We start from the raw sequence: 4,153 nt of genomic DNA, 5'->3' as shown, positions 1-4,153 counted from the left end.
CGAGACTCAGTCCAGCTCCAAGTCAAAGCAGGTGAATTTCCTAGTTTCCTGTGCAACATTTTACACAGAATTATTATTTTTTAAATCTTATATGCCCATCTAGCCAGTCACCCTTTGATTCATTTACTTACTCATTCGTTAAATAAAGATGCAGAAGATTTGGGGCTTTGACAGTTGACAGATGGGCTCAGTGGGTTTGACTACTGACTAGCTGTGACCTCAGGCAATTAAGCTCACCTCTCTGAGTCTCCGGGTACAAATCTCTACCTCACAAGACCATAGGAGGGTGACTGAGATAATGGCCAGTAGGTACAGAGCTCAGCGCTGAGAGAAAACAAGTGAATAATTGCTGCAGTGTTTCAGGGAGTGGATGAAGCTTCACAAGGTTTTCAAAATGAGATCAGACATAGCTGGGCGAGGAAGGTAGGTCAGCATTAGAATATGGGGGGGGGGCGGTCCTCACAAGCACGAGGCTGTGGGCTCCCCCCACCCCATCACCACATATGACAGAGCAAAGCCCTGGTTTCTCTCTTTCTGAAAACAAACAAGCAAATAAAAGCGAAAAACAAACCAACAAAAAGATTCACAGTGTAGGACAGAAGTAACTGCATCATCAGGAAGAGAGCCAAAGATATCTTAAGAGGCACAGAACAACTGACCAGGCAAGACATGACTTTCCACTGTAAGAATGAGCAAGACTCCAAGGGGCTGGGAGTAACATGACATCTGAGCTGAACTTTAAAGGCTAGGTGAGGCGGAGGAGGTGTGTTCTTGGAAGGAAAGGGTATTGCAAAGGTGTGTTCTTAGAGCCTTGCTACGTAGAGTTGACTCCTGAATGTGCTCACCTAAGAATTGGTTTGAAATGCAGACTCCTCAGGCCTGCCCCAAACCCACTGGGCCACGACTTACACATCTGAACAACCAAGAATTTTGCATGCAGATCAAAGTTTAAAGAGCTCAGGGCAGAAGTGCCCAGTGCATGCCCTTGTAGCAAAGCAAGGAAGAAAAAGGATCTCTGACACATGTGGGCTGACACAGGCATGTGCAGGGCCCTGTGGCTGAGCCACACAGCACAAAACCAGGGGCTCCCTGGTCTGTGGGGACCCACAGAGCCTCCCAGAAGCTGACCTGCAGGGGAGGTCATGAACTTGGAGTAGGGGGAGGGTTGCTTCAATGCAGTATGTTCTCTGAAGCCACATTTGAGCTGTGGACTCAGGAGAGGATGCACCTTAAGAGACTTACCCACCTACTCACTTGTGGGCCACAAGCATTTCTGGGTCCCCCAGGCAAGTCACTCCTTGTCCCTCAGTTTCTCTGCTGGTCCCGACCAGATTGAAAAACCACCTCCCACTGCAGACATTTTTCTGGTTCCCTCTCCCCAGTTCTCTTTCCCCCTCCTCTTCTCCCAGCCCATCTGCTCCTCAGCCCTATAACTTGAGGTCCCAGAAGCAGCCTCTACTCAAGTATCCATATGCAAATAGGGGGTTAGGTGGGGGCGATGGGGGACGGGAGGCCTGTGGGGGCGTGTCTTTGCACCACCCTGCAGAGGAGCCCAGACTGTGATGACACCTTAGAGCCATCTCCAACTGGTGGCCCCTACACTCCCCAGTATCTCCCTTCCCATGGGCACCACTAAGCCAGTTCCAGCAGCCCAAGGACAGTGCAAAAACTCAGGTCTCAGCTGCAGGCTGGGGTGAGCCCAACATGGAAGCAAACAGGGAGGAAATGAGGGTCCTAGTGGACAGCTGATGGTGACTGCTACGCCCAAGCTCAGGCCCAGCTAGACAATTACAGTGTTAAGGCACTTAACTCTGTGCCAAGCACTGTTCTGCACGCTGATTACACAGTATCTCACTTAAACCTAAGGGACAAGTCTGAGGACTGTGTCACTCTGAAGCCCCCGCCAACACACACACACACACACACACACACACACACACACACACACACACAGAGTTTCTTTGGTCTCTCCAGTTGAAACGAAGATGACAGAAATGTTCTCTGAAACCAAAATGGAGAAAAGCCTTTGGGTAAGCCAGAGGAGTGAGAAATCTTCAGCCCAGTCCACCCAGCCCTCTCAGTCCTGGATAACACAGTGTTCTGACTTCCCAAACATGGGCAGCACTTAACAGCCAATGGCAGGAGTGCTTTGGACTAAGGGGGACTTCCAGCCATACATTAAAATCTAAGTCTGCACGTGATCCATACTGTATCACACAGCTAAGAGGGCAGAAGAACAGAGAGGGCTGTCGCCTGCTCAAGGCCACACAGCTAATCGGAGGCTGTAGAACTGTGAGCCAAGGCCCTACAGGTACCAAGACTGTGTCCTGCACAAAAGGTTCCACTGTGATAGATGCAAGGAAGGAAAAACAAAAAAACTGGAGGAGCACTTGGCATTTTTCTGGAAGCAGCCTGGTCCCTAGTCCTCCTGTCCCTGGGGCTGACAGGAAAGAGATAAGCCCCTCGTCCATCTTCTCCAGCCTGCTGGGTGCCTACTGGCAGCCGCAGCCTCAAGCTGCCTCTGAAAGATGCTTAAGACTCTGGCAACCCAGTATTTAATGCATGCAAAGCCTTTTCCAAAGAAGTCACTTACAAAGATTACAGAGGACGGGCTCACCCCTCCCGCCTCCAGCTTAGGGAGTCTTTGTAGCTGGCCTAGAGCTAAACTAAGGAAGCAGAGTCTTCTGGAGCCTGAAAAATAAAGTGAGCCTTCATTGGAGACACTGCTCAGAGCACCAGCTGTGCACACCCCACCCCACCGTGACCCATTTCAGCAGCTGTCTGTGGGACACAGGCTCTGCTCCAGGCCCTAGGAACAGCCAGGGACCTGGGCACTGCCCTCCCGGGGCTTCCATTCATAGAGAAAACCCTCATTTTGTCAAGTAACCCCTCTCCCCCGTGCTTCTCCCTGAGCTGGAGTCCATCTCCAAACTCCCTGGAGCTCAGCAGGAAGCTTCCTACCAATCCAACCCCTCAGCTCTCTGGTAACACACAGGAGGCAGTGGGAAAATTAGCCAGAGTAATTCAGTTTAGGTTTTTTTTTTTTTTTTTTTTGCAAAGCGGGGGTGGAGAGAGAGGAGAGAGAGAGAAAGAGACCAAAACTTCCTTCAAGGCAGTGAGGACCAAGCTCAAACTTGAGTTTGAACACTGAGTAAGCTATTTTGTTAACCTCAAATTTCCCCTCTTCTCTTTCTCTCTCTCTTCGCTCTCCACTCTCTCTCTCTCTCCCTCCTTCCCTCTCTCTCTCTCCCTCCCTCCCTCTCTCTCTCTCCCCCTCTCTCTCTCCCCCCCTTCTCTCTCTCTCTCTCCTCTAGGGTTATCACTGGGACTCAGTATCAGCACTGCAAATCCACTCCTTCTGGCGGCCATATATATTTTACTGGATAGGACTTAGAGAAGTTGAGAAGAAGGGAAGATAGAGAGGGAGAAAGAAAGTTAGGACACCTGGAGACCTGCTTCACCACTTGCGAAGGGTCCCTGCTGCAGGGGGGACACAGGTCTCGATCCCGGATCCTTGCACGGGCCCTCGAGCTTAGTACTATGTGAGCTTAATGGGGTGCACTACTGCCACCCTCCATTAGGCTTACTCCTGGCTTGCAACAACCCTTTGTTTTTCTGCAGACCTTCTCTCCAGTCAGAGGGAAAGAAGAGGAGAAGGAATCAAAGTGAATGCAGGGAAGAAGAAGGGGCGGGAAAGCACGGTTGGGTGTGAGAGAAAGGGAGGAAGGGGACAGCACACAGAGCTCAGTTACTTAAATGGGAGAAAACAGGAACCAGAGCATCATTCCAGCATCTTCAGCACCAGGGGTTAAAACAGGAGCTCAGAAGGAGCCGGAGGGGGACGCGCTCACTAGAGTGTGCATGTTGCAGTGCACGGGACCTGGGTTCAAGCCTCTGGTCCTCACCTGCTGGGGTATTTGGGGGGTGTGGAAGTTTCATGAGCAGTGAAGCAGTGCTGCAGGCGTCTCTCTTTCTCTTGTTCCCTATCTCCCCCTTTCCTTCTCAATTTCTCTGCCTCTGCCCAAAAATAAATAAGTAAATACACAATTAGTGTATTTTTAAAAACTGTTTTGTTTTACTGGAACACTTCAACTTTGGCTTAAGGGGTGTACGTGGTGTGTGTGTGTGTGTGTGTGTGTGTGGAGGGGGGGTG

Source organism: Erinaceus europaeus, chromosome 12, assembly GCF_950295315.1.
Source record: "Erinaceus europaeus chromosome 12, mEriEur2.1, whole genome shotgun sequence".
Classification (NCBI taxonomy): domain Eukaryota; kingdom Metazoa; phylum Chordata; class Mammalia; order Eulipotyphla; family Erinaceidae; genus Erinaceus; species Erinaceus europaeus.
Note: the sequence above shows the minus strand (reverse complement) of the source record.